The sequence below is a fragment of the Mauremys reevesii genome, linkage group 5 (genome assembly GCF_016161935.1).
Source record: "Mauremys reevesii isolate NIE-2019 linkage group 5, ASM1616193v1, whole genome shotgun sequence".
NCBI classification, from domain to species: Eukaryota; Metazoa; Chordata; order Testudines; family Geoemydidae; genus Mauremys; species Mauremys reevesii.
In genome coordinates this window covers 46451543-46475172 of record NC_052627.1, presented here as the reverse complement: position 1 = coordinate 46475172, position 23630 = coordinate 46451543, and the positions used below count along the sequence as shown (strand labels likewise).

Here is a 23630-nt window from a genome sequence, read left to right as displayed (position 1 = left end):
AATTGATAGTGGAAAAGTTCTGAAATGTTTTTTTTCATGTGCTTGACATCTAAATAGGAAGGCTCTGTCTTTGGATTGCTTCCCATTTGTGATCAGATAACGACCAGGGGCACAACAATTGGTTAAGGAGAAAAATAAATTAAAGAAGTTTTTTTCTGGTAACTACCTTTGAATGTGATTTAGCACATTCCAGCACTATGTGGCCAGCCACCTCTCCGAGAACCATGAACTGCTTTTACAAGGAATGCAACTTGTAAACACACTCCAAGCCATGTTCTGACCATAGTTATACAGGTAAAACCACACTAACTTTAACAAAACTGTGCTGAGACTTAGCTATGTTTTCACTCTGTCTGAGATGTAATGTTATGTTTTGCCCAGCTCTGGTTCAGACTATCAAATACAGGTTAATGGGGCTTATTCTCACCATAAAGTGAGCATAATGGGTGCTCAGGTTGGGAAGGTCACTAGCAAGAGGTCAGAACTATGCATGTATTCCCTCCAGATCATGAAAGGAGTGAGTGAGCAAACAGGCGAATGCTGTCTTCTAGAGATACACTTTAAGCCCGAGGTATTCTCAGGCACCGTCAGTCAGCCAAAAAATGTTGTAGCTATTGTGGCTGCTAAGGTATTTATTTATAGATCATCAATCCCAATAGTATATAAGCTTTGACCTCATTTAAACCAACTGCTGGCAGACACTCCTTGTGAGAGACTAAGGGCACGAAAGTGTGATTATTTGATGTTTGGGAGGGAATGTCCTGCCTTCTTACTTGCTTTATTGCCAGCTATCCCCACCTCATGTCACATCTCAAGGGCTACCAACTATTATTGTTTGCTGCCCCTCTCTGGCTGGAGCTAAAGCTCCAAAATGCCTAGACACTGCCACTATCTCGTCTTCACCTGGGCTGCTGCTCTCTCATCCACTCCCATGCAGAACCAGTGCTAGGCATAAGCAGACCAAACAACTGCTTAGGACCCCAAGCAGCAAAATGGGACACGTGTTCTCTTTTTAGTATGTGTTGTGTGTGGGGGGGGATACTTCTTAGAACCCCCAGTGGGCTAGCACTGCCTCTGTTCCCAAGTTTGCCTCTACAGCAAGAGTGTGTGCCGGGTGGTATCGGGGTAAAACTGAATGGCTACATTGGTGGGGTCCACAGAAGGCCTGGGACCTGAACTCTCCCTGCAGCACAGCATAATGCTTGGAGGAACTGGATTATTATAATTTTTAATGTAACAAAGTAAATAGATATCTTCAAAAAGTTTTTGGCCCTCCACCAAAGACTGGAGAAAATGTAATGAATTTAAGAGCATGTGGGGGGAACAGACGATTCAAAAGTCATCATGGAAAAATATACTTGGAAGCATACACTTTTTTTTTCTTTTACCTTTAAGTGTAATCAAGTATCAGAAGAGACCTGGCAACACAATAAAACAAGTATTTGTTATGTTTTTAAATTACACTCCATAAATAATCATCCATTATTAGAAAACAGCTTTCATAACTTTGATATATTTATTTTTTGTTAATTAACATTTTCCTGTCAATAAATAAACAGCTGTAAATAGAACAGTTCTGATTTACCATCTGCTAAATGGACCCATGAATCAGTACACTGAAATATAAGGAAATTTGCACACCATTGTTTAAATATTCTGTTGCAGTGGTGATATACTCCATATGAGGTGTGCAGGCTGCTTTGCACAGGGTGTTGGTAACACAAAGAGATAATTCACTGCGACATGCAGAAAGACACTTGAATGATCCTCATCACTAGCTTGGAGGATAACATTCATTGCATTACTAATACACTGCAAGTAAACAGCATGTTTAGTCTTGTTCTGAGGACAAGAGTTCTACACTGAATCAACTAAGATGAAACAAAAAACTTTATACTGAATAATTAGCAAAGCTCCCAGAAACATTGAAATGACAAGTAAATGTCATTGTCTTGCCCAACGTGTAAAACAGATGTGATCTTAAGATCACATGAAGTAATATAGGGGACACATATAATAGAGCTGAAGTGTATAGTTGATATGCTCGTTGCAAAAATTTAAAACAGAAAAGACCAAAAATATAGCATCAATGTAGAAGCCACTGTAGAGAACAAACCAGAAAATTAAAATCCACTAAAGTTAACAATTATATTAATTAGGCTCTTTGTTTAGTTCTATCTATCTATGTTTGTATAACCAAGCCTAATGCTGTGGTACCTCTTTAAAAATAAAAGCAAGTCAAACTAATTTCTTCACAGGTAGATTCCCATTCAGTGGGTTTTTTGTTGTTAGACTCATAGACTTTAAGGTCAGAAGGGACCATTATGATCATCTAGTCTGACCTCCTGCACAATACAGGCCACAGAATCTCACCCATCCACTTCTATAACAAACCTCTAACCTACGTCTGAAATACTGAAGTCCTCAAATTGTGGTTTGAAGACCTCAAGCTGCAGAGAATCCTCCAGCAAGTGACCCGGGCCCTATACTGCAGAGGAAGGCGAAAAACCTCCAGGGCCTCCACCAAATCTGCCCTGGAGGAAAATTCCTTCCCAACCCCAAATATGGCGATCAGTTAAACCCTGAGCATGTGGGCAAGACTCACCAACCAGCACCCAGGAAAGAATTCTCTGTAGTAACTCAGATCCCACCCCATCTAACATCCCATCACAGACTATTGGGCATATTTACCTGCTGATAATCAAAGGTCAATTGCCAAATGAATTGCCAAAATTAGGCTATCCCATCATACCATCCCCTCCACAAACTTATCAAGCTTAGTCTTAAAGCTAGATATGTCTTTTGCCCCCACTACTCCCCTTGGAAGGCTGTTCCAGAACTTCACTCCTCTAATGGTTAGAAACCTTCATCTAATTTCAAGTCTAAACTTCCTAGTGTCCAGTTTATATCCATTTGTTCTTGTGTCCACATTGTAACTAAGCTTAAATAATTCCTCTCACTCCCTAATATTTATCCCTCTGATATATTTATAAAGAGAAATCATATCCCCCCTCAACCTTCTTTTGTTAGGCTAAACAAGCCAAGCTCTTTGAGTCTCCTTTCATAAGACAGGTTTTCCATTCCTCGGATCATCCTAGTAGCCCGTCTCTGAACCTGTGCCAGTTTGAATTAATCCTTCTTAAACATGGGAGACCAGAACTGCACACAGTATTCCAGATGAGGTCTCACCAGTGCCTTGTATAACGGTACTGTTGCTGTTTTTTTTTCTCCTTCTCCCTTCCTACCACCCTTCTTCCTTTTCTTTTCTCTTCATCTCCTTTTTTGATGGTTTATTTGGCTATGGGAAAGGTAAGTCAAACAAGAGATTTTGCACTTTCCTCTGAAGGCAGAGATACCTTTGGTCAATCTAATCTCCTCTCCTGTGAGTTCCAAAACCCAGGACTGATTGCAGAGAAAGCCTTCTCTCCTGAGTTGATAGTTTCATAATTTCTCAGAAATACAGTAGTCTAGGAAAGTCATAATCATGAAAAAAAAAACCCCACTCTTATTTTGGGTCACTTCCATGGAGAACATGCAGACATTAAAACCCACAATATCAAACTACAAATTCATCACCATAATCAAATAAACTATCCCTGGTTCAACTAATTACCCTTCAAAACATAATCAAAAGTCCCCTAACTAACCCTATATCACTCCATAACCCACATTAATACCAGTCTGAGTTTTTGTTCTATTGTAGCTAATCCATGTAAATAATTTTATAAGTCTGCTACTGATGTCAAATCTAAAGCTGTGTACTGCTGGAGGTAACAGATGTGATCATTTAGCTCAAGCAATAAGAGCTCACCTATTTCCACAAACAACACACACAGGGGGGCAACACACAAATGGACCATTTGTGCTAGTAGTAAACTATCTATTATAGAGTAATTAGTCAAAAGTTCTCTAAATTTCTACATAATCCAGCCATGAAAGGAAGACAAAGGGCCACACTGATATGGAACCTCCACCCACCTTATCCCCAGATGACTGGGGAAAGAACTAAGCTTTGCACAAGACGAGTAAAAAGCATTAGCAGCATTGCCATAGAAGTACTTACTCTTAAACTTACAGTAGACAGTGACTGATCCCAGTTCTGCTCAGCAGTACACAGTTAGTAAATATTGTTTCAAGACACTAACCTGAATGATGATTATTACTGCACCACTTCTACCAAAGGTATCAAAGGAGAGTGACTAAACAAGAAGGAATTAAGGAAATGTTAAATTGAAGTTATTTGTGGGAGATTAATAATTGGCTATATTGGTTAACAGACAGAAGTTACTAAATCATACAAGTCATTTCTAATTTTTTTTGCAGACTTATTTTCACAATTCCCCATTAATTATAAAATCTCCATACACTGTCATTTTTATTGCCTTTTTGCACTCCTAACCCATTTTTAATTGAAGCACTACACTCAATTTTTTTTTTACTTCAAAACTGTTCATAAACCTATTCCCCTGATTGCCTCTATGCTATTCCCTGTGGTGTCTTTTTGTTGCTTTACTGGGTTTGTCTGAAAGATATGCTAAAATTTCTGTCTACTTTTGCAGCCCCATTGCAGAGGACCAGAGAAAATAAGTGAAAAAATCTATAACGGGATCAATTAGACTTTTTGACTTTTCCAATGGAAAAAAACAACAAAAAACAGGCAGACATTTTTGTACCATTTTTTTTTCTGGAGGGAGAATGTACAGCTCTGCTAAAGATGAAAAGGTATGAGAGGTCTTTGAAAGTTTCCTTGCGTACTCTGAGGCAGTGCTATACCACACTTTGAATAAATAGCTTGAACTTTGCTGTAAGATACTTCAAACAGTATGGATTATATTTTCAGGGCACAACAAATTTTCTGTTCAAAGTAGACGGGGAAGAGTATGTATAGAAACAATGTGAACTGTGGGGTTTTTACCTATATTACTGACAGATGTGTAACATACCTATTTGTTATAAATCCGACCATACTCTGTGGACTGGTTTGCCTTGATAGGTGACATGAAATGAAAGCAAATACAGAAGTGAGGCAGGACTTGTATTGAATATATTGAATACTTTTTATAGATGGAAAACAGTATTGAGCAAGCCCATTGTATTCCTCTGGATACTTATGAGAGATTTTACAAATTCTTTCTCATAAGTAGTCAGTTGGCTGAAAATGAGGTACCATTTCACTCGCACATAGGATTTTATGCATTCAAATTAGCAAAGTTTCACAGCATTCATCATTACAGACATAAAGAATACTTATGTCTCATTTACCAGGGTGATAGGGACTTTGCAGTTAAAAATAAAAGTAGCTTCCAGCCTCAAGAAAGCAATATTCTAAAATGATAATGATATTTCTCACTAACTACTTATATGTGATGTTCAAAGTGTTTAAGAAACCCCTGCAGTAGATATGTCAAACTGAGGGTGGGGTGTCCTAACAAAAATATAGGGGCTCGGGCAGGATCTATAGCTCCACTGGACATCAGGGAATGGGATGACCTGCTTCCTATGAGCTTGTGGGGAAGGCTCAAATAGCTATTATGTGCCAAAATATTCCCATTAGACATGGCAGGCTGGTGTGAAGAAAGAGTGAGGGAGGGGAAGAGTCAGCCTGCACCTCACTAAAGAGCCTGGGAGGGGTTAGAAGTCTGCAGTACCTCCAGTGAGAAGGAAGGTTTAGAAAGGCAGGGCCTCAACTTGGGAGGCAGGTTGTGCATAATTTCTATTTGCAAAATTCAGAAATGACCCCAACTGGACACAAATCACAGAAGACCTGATCTAGACTCAATGTTCTGGATCTCAATACTGACAAAATTCAGGCTTATTCAAACCCCGACTTCCAAATTCAGCACATGGTTCTGCTTTTGTTCTCAAGAAAAACAAATAGAGAGACAGCTATTTTCATATCATATTTTCATATTGTTGCATCTCACTTGGTCAAGATGAGAGTCTCACCAGGGAGGTCATGCTCCCAGTTTGAGAATTATTGTGTGATCTATTTTATACTACAGAGTGCAACTGCCACTTCAAACTGGCAGACATCTTGAACTCTAATGATGTGTGTTAAATTCAGTACAAAAGTTAAAAATTGCCTCAAACCCTGATCGGTGTTCTTGAATTAAAAGGTGATAAAAAAGGGGTGACCTTTTATTAGGACAGCAAGACTTATACCACATCCTTGTATCAGAGGGGTAGCCGTGCTAGTCTATCCACAAAAACAACAATGAGTCTGGTGGCACCTTAAAGACTAACAGATTTATTTGGGCATAAGCTTTTGTGGGTAAAAACCCACTTCTTCAGATGCATATCCTTGGTTTCCCCTACTGCCCACAAACAATTTTTCAGTTACTCTATGGCTATTACATATCTAAAGGCTTCTTCCTTTTGCACTATTACCTATTTACACCTTAAATAAAAATATGTCTCCACTATTTTTGCCCCATATGTTGTCAACCCATACATCTCTCTCCATATATATATATACACACAAGTGTCCCCATATATTCAATTTGCTTTATTTCCTTAACACAGGACTCCACGTTGATATCTAATCTGCTGTCTCTCATCAGCTTTGTCAATCTCAGCAACTAGCATTTGCATTTTCTAAAACACAATCATTTGTCTGCAGAATGGAAGATTTCTTACCAGTTATCTCCATTCTGCTAGTAGAGTCTCCCACACTTCTGAGACATCCAGCCTCCACCTCTCCACACTACAGCTCACTTACGCAGTCCGAAGTTCTAGCGCTACATGTGCCGGTTGCGCCTCCTTGCTCCTGCTTGCAGCCAGCTTGCATTCCAAATCTGTGTAGAACTCCTAGAAAGACATTAGTAACTTCAATGGGAACAGAACAACTATGTGTAATTGGCATATGCCCTGCATCATAATGATCCAACAAAAATCAAATATCTGACTCTTAGGCAAAATGAGATCCAGGCTGGGTAGAATTGTGGGAGATGCTGTTAGCAGAAAGGAGATCATTAGTAAGAAATCTTCCATAGCCTCTGTGAACTGGAGTGTGGGGGGAGCTACCTAGACATCTCAGAATTGTGGAAGATGCTGGGGGGTGCAGAAAGACCAACGTCACAATGGATAAGCTAGCACACTGTATTACTCTATTATGGATCATCAACTTTAGAACTGATAGTAGACAGCTCTTAAATCTAGCAGACAAAAGGATAACAAGATACAATGGCTTGAAGTTGAAATCAGCTCAATGAAAACTAGAAGTAAGATGAAAATTTGCCAAGAGGATAATTAACATTGAATGAGATTACCAAATGATGCAATATATTTTTCATCGCTTGAACTCTTTAATCAAGACTGGGATGAAATCCTGGCCCCATTGACTTCAATAGGGCTAGGATTTCACTTCAGATTTGTTTTGTTTTGTTTTGAAGTTATGTTTAGTTCAACCACAAGTTATTTGGCTAGAAATAAGAATCACTGGGCAGAATTGTATGGCTTGTATCATGTGGATATCAGACTAGAAGATCACAAGGGTATCTTATTGGCTTTAAAAACAATGAATTTAAGTTAAACAGTATATCCAAAGTGTCACATAGTTTAATAATGCCAAATTAGAGAGACAAAGTGGGTGAGATAATATCTTATATTGGAACAACTTCTGTTAGTGAAAGAGACAAGCTTCTGAGGTTACACATACAAAAGATATTACTCACTCACTTTGTCTCTCTAATATCCTGGGACCAACACAGCTGCAACAACATTGCAAACAGTAATGCCACATCATTTAAAATTCTGATAGACCTGCTTTTACCAAGAGTTTTGTGTGGTATCTATTCAAGCAATATGTAATGTTGAGCAAAGTTACAGAAACATACAAATTTATTGATGTATGTAAACTTATTTTCTGTGCCCAAAGTAACGTGTATTGTAGATCACCAAGATGATCAGAAGCTACCTGCCTGAATAAAATGCTAAATGTTTGAATGGGGAGGGGGTGAATTAGCATCTCTGACAACCATTTTCCCCAGGATAGGAGAAATACAAAGGTATACAAACATCTATTGTGCATTACTCGCTTCAAAGGACTACTCGGGGAAAAGTTAGGACATAGAAATGGGCGTGTCTGGTATAAAACTCTAGAAAACCCTTAAACATCAAAGGGCCATGAGACCTGAAAAACACATTGCAGATGATTTAGATGCAGACGGGAGAAGGTGTCTCTGGATGTCATGACAATATGAGAGAGACAAAGTCAGTGAGAGAATATATTTTATTGGACCAACTTCTGTTTCTGAGAGAGACAAGCTTCCAAGCTTACACAGAGCTCTTCTTGATGTCAAGAATGGATTGATTTCAGTGATGAAATATTTTCTTTTCTTCGTTTCTATAATTAAGTTTAGAGTGTCTTATTCAGTTTAACTCGTGAGAAGTTTCAATATAGGTAAGTTCTGCAAATCAAGTCTCTGGTTCTACTACCATTTTTTCTCTTTATTTTTATTAATCTTGTTTTTAAAACAAATATTTGATTTGCAGAGTAATTTTATGAAGACTGCCCCTAAGACAGCAAGTCTCCTCATCATCAAAGAGAGCTAGTGAAGGATAACAGGGGTCTGGAGCTTTTACCACCACTCAAGATTTCATTCTTGGACAAAGGTCTGTCACAGAGAGCTAGGGGCAGGCATAGAGAAGGGGAGAACCTCAAGGATTAAGAAGGAGGAGGACATGTTGGAAAGGGTAAATTACAGTTAAATTCCAAACAGGGAAGCAGAATGGGTTGCAGCAATTTCTGTCAGACAGCTTTGCATCTTCTCGTAGGGAAATATGCTACAGCTACATAGCCATGACTACTCTAAAGAAAAATAACACATCAAAATATACATTTTGATGTATATTTTCGATGCATTTGCATCTCTAAGCACAAGTTGTATTTTCTCCTATACACGGTGTTACAAAACAGTTAAATAAAAGAAAGAAAACTGTACTTTATTTGGATTATACTTTGGTTATTTGTTAAATGAAATATATTGTCCATATTGCATTACAGATAAAGAAAAAAAAGGGTATATGGATTGGTTTATGGACACAAAGTCTTCCAGTTTATTAGTGTGTGACACGAATCCATGTGACATTTCTAGGGCTAGATTTTGCATTTGGATCTCTACATTAAAGCTACATAAAATCCCATATTTCACATATGTGAAAACTCATCTATTATATTTATTAATATATGTATCTAGAATAATTTAAATTTGAAATATATGAAGTGCTGATTAAAATAAAACTAGAGTTAAGTTATTCACAGTTGGTCATTTCTAAAGAATTGTTATCAGATGATCATTTCCCCCAGTTTAGATCTTAGTTGACTTTGCTGAGATATTTATTAGTTTTACATAAAACTATACCACTAAACCAACTTAAGTCCCCACACAGAAGTTGGCACTGTTTTAACTTTGCATGTTTGTGCATAGACCAATCCTGATAATGTATTTGTGACTAAATGTAGGCAATGCTTTAATACCACAGTGTTACCTGCAGTATCAACTATTACCTCGAGACTTTCTCCAGCATTGACATTTTAATGATGTTACCAGTGCACACATATTACAGTGATAGACATCTTATAAATTCATTAAATCATCATCATCATCATACTGAATTGTGCCAGATCATATCATGCTTTTTTAGGCAAACAAATATCCAATTAGGGATTTAGTTAGTGCCGCTAAAGTCCATTTTCCAAAATAAACAAACAAAACATGCTAATCAGATAAAGCCTAACAAAAACATGTTTAAAAGATGAGTCCTTTAACCAAAGGAAAAAAATAATTAATTACTGTACATGATGTTCTCTTTCTTACTCTGTGCTCAGAGTGCCACTAATTAAACAATTCATTGCTTGGCACTTTTAATATTTGGTTCTGCTAGTTTATAAACAACATTAAGGCAGCTCACATTCTTGTTTTTTGAGATGGGAAGGAGGGTGTCTCAAAGATCATGAAATAGTAACACTTGATATTTCAGCTTCCAAGCCAGACGCAGGCACAATTAGTGCTAGGCATGCTCTGCATCTAGCTTCAGAAACAAAACAATTCAAGAAAGATGTCCGCACTTCAAGAAAGATGTGGAGAAATTGGAGAGGGTCCAGAGAAGAGCAACAAGAATGATTAAAGGTCTAGAGAACATGACCTATGAAGGAAGGCTGAAAGAATTGGGTTTGTTTAGTTTGAAAAAGAGGAGACTGAAAGGGGACATGATAGCAGTTTTCAGGTATCTAAAAGGTTGTCATAAGGAGGAGGGAGAAAACTTGTCCATCTTAGCCCCTAAGGATAGAACAAGAAGCAATGGCTTAAACTGCAGCAAGGGAGGTTTAGGTTGAACATTAGGGAAAAGTTCCTAACTGTCAGGGTGGTTAAACACTGGAATAAATTGCCTAGGGAGGTTGTGCAATCTCCATCTCTGGTGATATTTAAGAGTAGGTTGGATAAATGTCTATCAGGGATGGTCTAGACAGTATTTGGACCTGCCATGAGGGCAGGGGACTGGACTAAATGACCTCTTGAGGTCCCTTCCTGTCCTAGAATCCATGAAAAATGTATGGGGGAAAAGATCTAAAAATAGAAAATAGATTTTATCAGAAAATCCCTGGCAAGAAAATCTTGTTTATCTCCCCCAAAAGGAGAATGGAAGAAATCCAGTTTAAAAAACAAAACAAACTCTTCCCCCCACCCCAATAAAACAAAACAAAACAAACAAACAAAAACAATGAAAGGAAACACATTTAGTGACTTTGTTAAACGTTCAAATCATATTGTGACAGAAAATTACTCAGGGCCCAATCAGCAATATACTTTAGCTCATTTTTAACTTTGATGGGAACTTCAATGGAAGTTGACTTCAATAAGAATTATGCATATGCTTAAGTATTTCGTTGAACTGGGGTCTGAATAAAAATACCAAAGAGAAGCACATCACCTTATACTTTGATTGATCCAAATTACCATAATAAGAATTACATTTAAACAAGTCTATACAAGTCTAGATGTTTCATAGGAACCTGAGTACATTTATGCACAGAACCATGTTTGTGTGACTAGGGGGCACAATGCTTTTCTGAAGATACAAGTTCAGTGGTATTCCTTATGAAAAGCCAAGTTCTGTAATCCTTATCCAGGTCTAATTTGCACTGATAAAGTTAGTAGATATTTCTACCCCTACTGAAGTCAATGGGAATTTTGCCAGAGTAAGGACTCAATCTTCCCACATGTCACCATCAGATTTGTATGATGTCCTCAGAGGTTAGTTATATTCCTCCTGTGATGTGAATTTTTTTCTTACAAAAACAATATTTCCATAGGCTTACATGACCAACCTTTACAAATCATATCCCACATTTTGACTAGAAGGATAATATAAAAACAAGGTACTGGACATTTAAAATCAAGTTTGGAGGAAGTCCATGGAGCACTGTTAACTGAAGCAGGACTTGGGCCTAAGGTAAGGAGTATACTATATTTCATAAAGGGCTGGTACATCACACTACCACCCAGTAGAAAAAAGAGAGCTCTGTAAGAGGTGTCTTTAGGGCACAATTTTTGGTTAACCTTTTGGGATTGTGCAGCAGCATGTCACCCCATACTCAGGGATGTGCCTAAAGACCAGTGGTGCAATTAAATCAGTACAGTTAGGTATGCCATATCATTAAGACATTTATTGCTAGTATGCTGTACTGGAAAGACACATTTCCAAGAATTAATTGCAGAACCCTGTGCGGATACAAATTTATTCCTGCAGATGTGGATATCTGTGGATAGAAATCAATATTCACGGAACCACAAGGCTCTCCCAGGTACTGCAGCGGTAAAAGGAACAGAACGTGAGGGCCCCACGCCAGCAGCTCCTCTGATGCAGCTGTACTGCCCCCAGCCCTGTCCTCCAGCGGGGTTTTACAGACCCCAAATAGGAGACTCAGCTGGGTGGAAGGGCTGGTGGCAGTACAGCTGTGCTGGAGGAGCTGCCAGCACGTGGCACTGGCTCCTGGGAGTGCCGCTCCCACATTCTGCTCCTTTCGCCACTGCGGTACCCAGGAGAGCCCTGGGGTTCAGCAGATATCAATTTCTATCTGCGGATATCTGCATCCACAGGTATAAATTTCTATCCGTGCAGGGCTCTAGTCACAGAACATTTTTTGAGAGGGGGAGGCGGGGTCGAGGGGTCAGTACCGTACCAGAAAGAGTTAAAATCTACTTGCACCACTGCTAAAGACACTGTCTAGACCTGAGGAAGCAGGCAAGAAAATATTTTGCTTACTTCCCAATTATAACAGGGATACCATACAGTAGAAATATATAAACTATTTAATATTGTTGTATGTAAATAGGATTTAAGTATTTGCATAGTGATCCACTTTGAAACTTCTGCCCCACAAAACTTTTTGTCTTGTTCTGCCCCTTAAGAATATTTACCTTTCTGAAACACAAATTCTATATATTTTCTTTAAATCGTTAGATCCTATTTTACAGTTTGATTGCACTCTGTTTATAATTCTGGTTTCCATACTACCTAAACCAGAGGTGGGCAAGCTACAGCCACTCATGCCCGGCCCCTGAGCTCCTGGCCTGGGAGGCTCTCCCCTGGCCCCTCCCCCACTGTTCCTCCTCTCCTGCAGCCTCAGCTCGTCCTGCCACCGTCTCCAGGCGGTGGGGCTGGGAGCTCCTGGGGCAGCAGCTGTAATGCGGCGTGGTGCTCCAGGCAGCACGGTAAGGGGGCAGAGAGCGGGGGAGGGGGGGGGTTTTGGACAGAGGGTTGGGGGAGTTAGGGGAGGTGGGTAGGGGTGTGGATAGGGGTTGGGGCAGTCACAGAGTGGGGAACAGGGTGGTGGATGGGCTAGCAGTCCGGGAGTTAGGAAGGAGTGAATCAGTGCATCGGGGGCAGTCACGGGCAGGGGTTCTGGGGGCAGTCGGGGACAGGGAGCAGGGGGGGTTGGATGGAGCAGGAGTCCCAGGGGTCCATCAGGGAATGGGGGGTTGGATGGGGCAGGAGTCCCTGGAGGGGGGGGCAGATAGGGTGGGGGGGCCAGGCCAAGACCCCATCCCCTAACCGGCCCTTCATTCAATTTCCAAAACCCAATGCGGCCTTCAGGCTGAAAAGTTTGCCCATCTCTGAACTAAACAGAACACTTATATGTTAAGTATATATGTTTCTGTAGATTTCAGCAGCTTGTTGCTTTTTTCAGAATGAAAACAAAACCATACTGTGCCATGAATGGCAAATGTTAAACCTGTTAAGCAAGAGGTGGATACCAGAAAATAGAATCAAGCATTAGGGCTTAGTTTAGACTGCTTAGACTGCTTGCATCCGAAGAAGTGGGTATTCACCCACGAAAGCTCATGCTGCAAAACATCTGTTAGTCTATAAGGTGCCACAGGATTCTTTGCTGCTTCTACAGAACCAGACTAACACGGCAAATGTTAAACCTATTAAGCAAGAGGTGGATACCAGAAAATAGAATCAAGCATTAGGGCTTAGTTTAGACTGCTTAGACTGCTTGCATCCGAAGAAGTGGGTATTCACCCACGAAAGCTCATGCTGCAAAACATCTGTTAGTCTATAAGGTGCCACAGGATTCTTTGCTGCTTCTACAGAACCAGACTAACACGGCTACCCCTCTGATACATTAGGGCTAGAATATCAGATAAGAGATTTTATTATGTATTGTTAAATAAATTATATCACCAGAACATCTAGATTTAGTTGTCGATCCTGCAGGGCACCAAGCAACTCCTGGATGTGCTGAGCACATTCAACTACAAACTGAGGGCTTCTGCTTAGGGTATGCTGCACTCTGTAGATCAAGCCCTTAGAGAGTCCACTTTTAAACATCAGGCATAATTTGTGACACAGGCTGAAATGCTACAAACACAGAAGCCTTTGCTTAACTACAAGCACTTGTGTAAGTGTTATCAGGATTAGAGCCCGCAGTGCTAGGAATGTATGGGAAATTAAAATAAAAAATTTCCTTATATTAATATTAAAACTTTGCGTAATAGCTAATTTTATGGGTAGAATTATGTATGTTGCAAAATGTATCTGTAGGTTTCCTAGGCATGAGATGTAAACAACATGTGCTAAGAATAGAATTGTGTCATGAAAGTAGAGGACAGAATTCAGGTGTTTATGCGTCTCAGCCATCTAGTTCCCATATCTCTAGTCCTCTTGGCTTTATTTGTTAAAAAGAGTGCCATTTGCATGAAGCAGGGGAAAATTGTTCCCTACGGACATAGGTTTTTCTCTTCTATGTTTGGACCAGGTTAACATTTCCTTCAGGCCAAGCATTTTGTTGAATTTCCACAAAAATTTAAAAGAACACTGATAAGAAAATATGTCATAGTGTTTCACATCTTGTTCTTAGACAAATACAGCCTTGTCCGTGGTGGATGTAGAGACTCCTGTTACAATTAAAATGTGATAGTGGTATTACAACTTACATTCAAAGTGCAATTCAGACTGAGAATGGCCTAGAAGATGCCTGATAGTTATCAATGAATTCTTTATCTCTAATACATAACCTGAATTTCAAAGAGAAATTAAATCCAAGCTGTCATGGGACGCTAATGCCCTTGTTCTATGTACAAATATTGTAAATTATCCTTTCCTGGTGAATATGCAGTTTGCCACTAGTTATGAATGGCAGCACTTACTGTTCAAATTAGTTTTTACTGTTTGCTAAAGAGCACCTTTGAAAACAGTTGTCAACAGAGGTATTAAAATGCCTTGTAAATGGGAATTTTAATATAAATTCTACAGTGCAGTATGGTTATCAGAATCTTAAAAACCCAAGAGAATGTTAGCAGAGGATGGGGAAAAATGAGATATTGAATGGCAGAGTACTGAAAGACTTCATAGCTCAAGGATTGTTAAATTATAGAGTATTTCACCTCCAGGATACTGGTTCAAATCCAGCCCAGGTTGGTAATAAGCAATAGTTACTGCCATCTGTTGGCTGTTCTTAATTGTGGTCTATATGAAAGAAGACTGTTCATTTTGGTCTAATTCCTAATGGACAAGTATCCACACCCCTAAAACTATCACAGCTGTCACTGATTCACAACCCTTCCAGCACTCTTAATGGAGAGCCATAGAAGCTGACCTACCCTCTCTCTCTTTTGGGTCAGGTTGAAGGCCATTGACATTGTAAATTTGTACATCCATGGAGAGAGATATCACAATCTGGTTTATAGATTCATAGGCCAGAAGGAAATATTGTGATAATCTGTTCTAACATCCTGTATAACACAGGCCACAGAATTTCCCCAACATAATTCCTAGCGCATATCTTCTAGAAAAACATCCAATCTTGGTTTAAAAATTCTCAGTGACAGAAAATCCGCCACAACCATTGGTAAATTGTCCCAATGGTTAATTACTTTCACCATTAAAATTGTATGCCTTATTTCCAGTCTAATTTTGTCTAGCTGCAACTTCCAGCCATTGGATCATGGTATACCTTTCTCTTATAGAGTGAATAGTCCATGATTAAATATTTGTTCCCCATGTAAGTACTTACAGACTGTAACCAAGTCACCTCTTAATTTCTATTTGTTAAGATAGATATAGTGAGCTCCTTCCAGCAGATCCCATTGGCCCAGAGCAGTGATCCGCGGCCACTGGGAGCCGCAGTCGGACGAACCTGGAGACGGGGCAGGTAAACAAACTGGCCCGGCCCGCCAGGGGCTTTCCCTACACAAGCGACGACCCCTGTTTGAGAAAGCCTGCCCTAGCACAGGCACAGGGCTGGGGAAAATCAAAAAGAAAATTATTATTATATTTGAAAATTAAACCACCAGATAAAATGCTGAACATAGGGCTCAAAAGGAGAAGGACAAACTGCAATCCCTGGAACCACTGAGGTTCTGTTCCACAGAAAAGTACTCCCTTGCATCAAACTCTGCTCTGTGGTACCCTTCACTGATGCAACGAGAGGCAAGTTGCCTACTGATACACCAGTATGCAGATCTATAGGCCTAAAACATCCAAACACACCCACCCATGAGCTGTGCTGGGACACCAGGGGCCACTATCTAAGGTGTATAAGGAGTAGAGCTGACTGGAAAACATGGGAGTGCCCAGGAACCACAAACATTTTCAGAATTTTTTTCTTTTTTTGCCTAAATTCAGAATGTTAACAAAAAACAATTAAAATTTCAAATGTGAAAAATTCCATCCACCCATATTAACAACAGAAAGGAGTCCCAGGTACCCCCATGGTTTGGGGATAAAAATCCCTTCCTGTAAGAAACCATGGGTCCAGAACAGGAAATGCAGGATATGAGGCAGGGAACACTTCCTCATTGTCACCAAGATATACTGAGAGGCTAAGGCTCCAGAAAGTCCAGTCTTAAGGGGCATTAGCGATAGCCACCCATGATTCCCAGATCAGCTGGCACTCTCCATATAAACCAGGAAGTCATTTCTGGGAGTTGTCTGAGCAAAGCAGACCATCAATGTGTTTCTGACTCAGACGCTGCTCACCACTTCTTGCTGTTACTAACCTGGATCCGTCAGTCTCAGCCCTGCTCCTGACCCTGATCTGGTTTTACTATTTTTGGCTTTGGACCATCGCTGACCCCCGGAGCAAGACACTGGTCTTGCCTGAACCCAATTCTTGGGACACTGACTCTGTGGTTTTGACCTGGCCCACCAATGGATTGATCTTCAATTCTACACCCCTATACTGAGCAACTAACCACAGGCTGCCCACCAACCATTCATATTTACTCGGGCTTTACATAGGAAAAGGGGCAATATTTATCCCAAAGATGTACAACAAATTACGGTAACTCAAAGGAGGGAACTATATACAATTATTACAAACAGAACACTTTATATTCTGGAAAAAAACATTAAAATATGGATCTATAAGTACTGAGTGCTCCTTATCTAACCCTCTACAATAAATATATATTAGAGAAATTCAAACAGTCTTGCTGATAACCTTAAATAGCTTCCTTCTGGTCTTAGATGACATGGATCTACTCCCATTAATCACCTTTCTTTCCATCAAATAATGTTGGGGGAAAGCTGTGCACCAGTTCCTATCAAAAGTCTGATTTACTTTTGTATTGTAAATTGAGGCTTCACATCCACCTGGATCATTTCCTCTCTGAAAGTGTCATTCACATTTCCTTGGGGAAATATCACAAAACAACAAATTCAATTAGCATTTCACTACTTCTGGAGGCCCAAACCTTTGAAGCTGGGAACTTCTTGGGCAGGGTTTCTTAAACAGGGGTCGCCGCTTGTGTAGGGAAAGCCCCTGGTGGGCCAGGCCGGTTCATTTACCTGCCCTATCCACGGGTCCATCTGATCGTGGCTCCCAGTGGCTGCGGATCGCTGCTCCGGGCCAATCGGAGCTGCTAGAAGTGGCGTGGACATAGTGGCTGCCGCTTCCAGCCCCCATTGGCCCAGAAAAGCGAACCGTGGCCACTCGGATCCACCATCGGACGGACCTGCGGATGGGGCAGGGCACTTTCTTCACCCCTTGAACCTCTACAAAGCGCAACACCTGTTTGAGAAACCCTGTTCTTGGGAAAATGTGTATCTTCCTAGAAAAAATTATACCTGTTAGCTTCCTCCAAACAACACTTTTGAATCCCATTTTCACTCCAGGTGACAGGACTCATTGTCAAAACCACTTGAACCTGTTCTGTTATTTCTGTCAAATTGAATAGGGAACATATAAAAACTGGTGTTGAATTTGAAATGTATTTAACCTTTGTTTCATGAGGCTGTTAATTACTGACTCAAGGTCCTTGTGAAAGATTTATCACCAGCAACATTGGTAAAGGCTACTTTAAAAACATAGCTTGGATAGTTAGTTTGAATATTCACAGCAAGACATCTAAACACCTTGTGCTGCACTGACCTGTTCTTAATGTTTTATAGTAGCACCAAGCAAGATGGTGGGCAACATCGTGCAAAATAAAATACATAGACATAGTAACAGAGTGACTGCTCAAAGAATGTATACTCTATATAACGGCAGACAAAAAGTACTGTTATTTCTATTTTGCTGATGAGAAACTGAAGCGCACAGATATTAAGTGAATTACTTAAAGATACATAGGAAGTCTAGAACTGAGCCAGGAATTAACTTTAGCTCTCCCAGATCCTAGTCCAGGGCTTTAAAGACACTTTCACCTGCATGTGCTTCTTTGATTGTAATTATATAAGTATACAGAGCTAGTAGAAGAGGTTTTTATGAAAAAAAATGAATTGAAAATTATATTTTGTTGAATTTTTTTTTCCTGAAAAATGTTTTCAACAATATTTGGTTCTGGATTTTTTTTTTAATTTTGTGTTTTTATGTGTTTTGAAATTGTAGAAAAATGCCACCTACTTTCAGTTTACTAGTCCCCCATGCAGCAGAGAAATCTATTCCCCCCTGCTAGAAAGGGGGGGGGAGTGGAGGAGAGAATGTAACATGTTTCTCTCATTTAAAGAACGTTAAAAACCGACAGAATCTAAACCACGCAGATGTATTTTCTAATGGGTGGCAGTAGTATCAGCAAGAAAAAGTGGATATTCCCCAATGCCACATTTTTTTTTCTTATTACTGTTTTTTAAAATTTCCCCTTCCTTCACCTTTCTTAGTGTGAAAAAAAGGTGACTACATTTAGAGAGAGAAAGTGGGAGTCCATTTAAAAAATTTTAATCAAAAACTAAAATGTTACAAGCTTTGAACAGAAAAAGACCAGTTTAGGGCTGGGTGTTGATGGTGGCCTGAGATATACAGGAGGTCATAATAAATAATCTAGTGTTCCCTTCTGGCCTTGTACTCTATGACTAACTTCTGTGAGAGAGATTGGGTGCACCATTTATGTATGCATAAAGATTTGGAGAGGATAGACAGGGCATTTTTCTTCACCCCTTGAACCTCTACAAAAATACTGGTCACACTCCTCTTGGGGATAACAAAATATGCTCCCTGCTAATGCATCTCTGAGCCCCTACTGAAAGCAGGGAAAGTGTGCAGAAGAATCAGGCTGATTACAAAATGCATGCAGTTTTTACCAGGTGGAGGCTGTCACTGCAGCATGGCACATCCCAGAAAGAATTGTGGCAGCATCGGACAAGTCATAATTTCTCCAAAGAGGCCCCCTGTATCTCCAAACCTTTTCTAACACGGGTCATAGCTTAAAAAGTCACAATATAGCCCTTTATGACTCTTCAGTACTCAAGGCTGTATCTTCTTTGCCATAAGGACCCTCTACTATATAGGAGTTGGTACCTCTTTTCGCTAATTCCCTTTTATCTCTGGATAAACATTCTTTTACTTATCATGTCCTTTCTTTGGTCTCAATCATTGCTCTTCTTTGGCTTTCTGGGTTGATCTCTGGCAGGGAGAGCATCAACACATTTTTCTGATCTGAATACATTTCATTCCAGCTCTGTTGCATCCAAAGCCTGGGTGAAGTGAGCTATGGAATATGATTTTTTTTTAACCTACAGAATTGAATTGAATTTGTGTTCTAATGTGTAGCAAATATTGCACAGCTGCTCTAATGATCTGCATAATGGAATGCATGGAACTGAGTAATGGGGCCCGTCAGGGAAATCTGCTGGTGGGCCGGTACAGTTTGTTTACCTGCAGTGTTCACAGGTTCGGCCAATTGCAGCTCCCACTGGCTGCGGTTCGCCGTTCCAGGCCAATGGGGGCTGCGGAAAGCAGCAGCCAGCACATTCCTCAGCCCGCACCGCTTCCTACAGCCCCCATTGGCCTGGAACCAGGCCGCATGCCAAAGGTTGCAGATCCCTAGTGTAGAACAACCCAATTTTAAATTAGTTTATAAATCAGGGAATAAAATCACATTGCTTTTCAAATATGGATAATCACCTTTTCTTTTATATCTTCTCAGTTATGCAGAAGGTAAGTCCAAAGAAACATCTAGAAATCCATATTTATAGGGTTTTTCTCTACAGTAGCTGTGATTTCTCCTCAACAAGAAAAAGATACTGATTTTCTTCTTCCTTTAAAAATAAACCTGGAAAAAAACATTTTTAAAATATATTTCATTCACAAACTGAAATCAGAGTCCAGTGTTGCTATTCCGCCCCCTCAAAAAACCAAACACACAATCTCTCTAAAACATGTTATGTGAACGTAAATATTTCAGAAACATGAAGTAAAAAACAAACACACACCAAAACACACCATTTTCCTTCACGCCATAGTTTTCACAACCCTACTTATTTTCCCCTGTTATTTGATATCTTCACTTTATGTCTGATGTATTGGGTGCATTGAAGCATGTTTCAACAACAGATGTGTCTCATGGCAGATATCATTCATATAAAAAGAAAAAAAGCCTGCGTTCTAAAGATTGTTTTGTCTTTGACCCTGACTTCACATCCATGGACCTCTGATAATGGGATGGACTCTGAGACCTTGTCTAGATGGCCTCTACCTCACCAGACATCTGTCTAGATATCACAGACAGGAGCCACTGGAGTGCTATAAGAGACCTTCGCCTACTGGGGTAGTTACCAAAGTATCACAAGACCATCTTCCTCTCTCCTTCTTGGAAAGATCTGATTCTCATGAGAGCTTTGTTGCTCATGGCACCTCACCCTTCTGCTCTAACTGGAAAAAAAACAAACTAATTCCACCCAGGCTTGTCTTGCCCAGAGAGTAGATTCCCCACAGCAATCAGACTGTCTCCCACAATATCACCCATTTCAGGAATGAATAGACCACTGGTTCCCAAACTTGTTCCGCCGCTTGTGCAGCGAAAGCCCCTGGCAGACCAGGCCAGTTTGTTTACTTGCAGTGTCTGCAGGTTCGACCAATCGCGGCTCCCAGTGGCCGGGGTTCGCTGCTCCAGGCCAATGGGAGCTGCTGCAAGCGGCGCGGGCTGAGGGACGTACTGGCCGCTTTCCCTGCACAAGTGGCGGAACAAGTTTGGGAACCACTGGAATAGAGAGATGCCTTAGGACTCTCTCCAAGAAACTCCACACCCCATGGAGGATTTGCTTCATTATTTTTCATATTCTGTTAGTCAGCTATTCCATTTCTTTAAACCAGCACCCATGCTTCTCTCTCCCCTCCCCAGTACTGCAGAGAATACCAGCAAGTGTAATAGAAGACAAGTCAATGAAGTTATAAAAGAGATTAATTTCAGCTTGTATATTTTTATTCATGACAGATAATTCAACTGTTCTGCCCACTTGATTAAAAATATATTTACCTTTAGTTTGCCTAGAGAAAGAAATGCAGAACCATCTTGTTTTGTACACTCATATGGCACAATTCTAAAGTGTGTACCGCATCACATAATGAAACAAGCGATTAACAATGTAGTTGTGCATATGTATGATAAAGAAAGAGCATCCCTCTCTAGAAAACCAGGGGGCGGGGAGGAGAGTAAAAGGACCAAGTTGAACTGAAAAGGGGTTTTAAGAATTTATGGTTATTTTATTCTCCAGATTTCTTAAAACCTGCACATCTTTAACTCAATTACACTCCTTTAAGCTTCTAAGTTATTACCTTGTAAGCATAGCCCTTAAAACTGTCTAAATGAAATTCATCATAAAACTGACATTTTCTGACTTGAGAAATATATTTCTTGTGGTGATAAACTCACTGCTAAGAAATATCAGCTGTCATAAAAATATTCCTTAATGATCCCGAAAGGTCAACTATCTTGCTTTTTTACCAAACAATTCTTCTATGGTCTTCTTAGTTCACTGTGGTTCTTTTAAAAATGTACATCTGTCAAGTTTCCCAGTTTAAGCATTTATTTTGACTCTCTTCAGGTGATCCTCATTGGAACTTATGTTAAAGACAATACCAGAAGTAGCTGCTGAAGTATCTTTCATAAAACAAGCCAAAAATGTCCAATCTGGTTAGTTTTTTTTCAAGCCTTCTGAGTGTGAGTTTTATTTGTTTTTCTCTATGTGGTGCATTCTGTCAGTTTACCTCTACTGCCTTCAGATGTACAGAGTAGAGCTCCATTTTATGTTCTAAACACTGGGCCTGATCCAAAGCTCACCGTAGTCAGTGGGAATTTTATATTGTCTTCTGCTTCCCCCCCCCCCTCCGCCCCAAGCAAACCTCCCATTCTGTTCAGAGCTCTGCCAAGATATTCAATGTAGAACATGCAAGAGACTACATATAGAAAATTAGCACGGTGCAGCACGTTGCAGAGGGGTAGGATAAAGAGATGTATATCCAGAATATTTCCTTCAAGGTACAAAAACCCTTTCTTTAAGGGAATTTTTAAAGTGGAATGACTTAGTAGAGGAAAAAACCCACTGGGTCAAATCCTCTATAATTTGATCCAGCCACAACTCCATTTGCTCAGCCACACCTCATATGCTAGAGGCCAAGAGGGGCATGATATCAAAGCAGCTTTACATCACCTGTGGGTTTCCCAAAGCAGGAGGAATCCCCCCACTTGCTGTGTATGGCAGCTTTATTCTACTTTGTGCTATCAAAGCAAAACAGTCAGATCAGACCAGAGGATGGAGGGTGTCACTGATTTCAAAGGCCTTATCTACATAGGAAAAGATTTTTTCCCCCTGCAATAACCTAAGGTGTGAATTTAAAGTGTTATAGCTATATAAATATAACTTCCTATATAAGAGAGCCTATTTTTGGTTTAGTTTCTCACACTTCGGAAGGGGTTTAACCTAAACTAAAGAAAGCCACTCACATACAAATGAGAATGTCCACATGTGGCATACCAGTACGACTGGTAAAACTTTCAAATGGAAAAAGGCCTAAGGGTCAAGGGAAACTCCCTACGTAATTAAAAAAAATGAATATAAAAATGCATGCAAGAAGAAACCTGACTCTCTAACTTAATGAGGTGAATGTTCTGCTTGAGTGTTTGCTCTTCAGATATCCTCTCTTACCTCACTGGTCAGAGACAGTATATATCTCTTATTAAGGTAACCAAAAAGGTTGCTAAGTTGTTTAGTGAATATCACCTATGTAATTAATGTATTTAATATATATTTAACGTATTCATTTATAAATTATTCAGGGAAAATAGGCCTATTGTTTATCATCTCAAATTCAGGCTATGTCTACACTTGGAGCTGGGTGTAGGATTCCCAGCTGAAGTAGACACATTTGTGCTTGTTCTCACTGAGTCAGCACATTACAAATAACAGTGTAGTTGTGATAGTGCAGGCAGTGGTGAGTGGTGGCATGGGCTAACAGTCCCCGGTACGAGCCCACCAAGATCCTGAGGGTGTACAGTCAGGGCTCACCGCTGCCTGTGCTACCATGGCTACTATTTTTAGCTCAATAAACTCGAGCTCAGAGTCACACCCCCAGCTCCAAGTTTAAATGTATCCTTAGGGTATGTCTACGCTACGAAATTAGGTCGAATTTATAGAAGTAGGTTTTTTAGAAATCGTTTTTATACAGTCGATTGTGCGTCCCCCACATAAAATGCTCTAAGTGCATTAAGTCGGTGGACTGCGTTCACAGTACCGAGGCTAGCATCGGCTTCCAGAGTTTTGCACTGTGGGTAGCTATCCCACAGTTCCCGCAGTCTCCACTGCCCATTGGGATTCTGGGTTGAGATCCCAATGCCTGATGGGGCAAAAACAGTGTCGCGGGTGATTCTGGGTACATGTCGTCAGGCCTCCCCTCCCTCTGTCCC

The 23630-nt window shown here is 40.1% G+C and overlaps 1 long non-coding RNA gene across 5 annotated transcripts in view; it reads right to left on the bottom strand.

The window, feature by feature from the left end:
- The window catches only part of LOC120406455, a 272435-nt gene that overhangs the window by 15311 nt on the left and 233494 nt on the right, over positions 1-23630 (bottom strand). For 3 of the 5 annotated variants that reach the window (XR_005599279.1, XR_005599281.1, XR_005599280.1), the window contains 3 exons: positions 6637-6807; positions 4944-4985; positions 4146-4199 (listed from right to left, as the gene is read on the bottom strand). This is a non-coding gene — a long non-coding RNA (uncharacterized LOC120406455). Of the gene's footprint in view, positions 1-4145; positions 4200-4943; positions 4986-6636; positions 6808-19852; positions 20001-23630 lie in introns of all 5 variants that reach the window. The other 2 variants (XR_005599277.1, XR_005599278.1) reach the window with 1 other exon arrangement.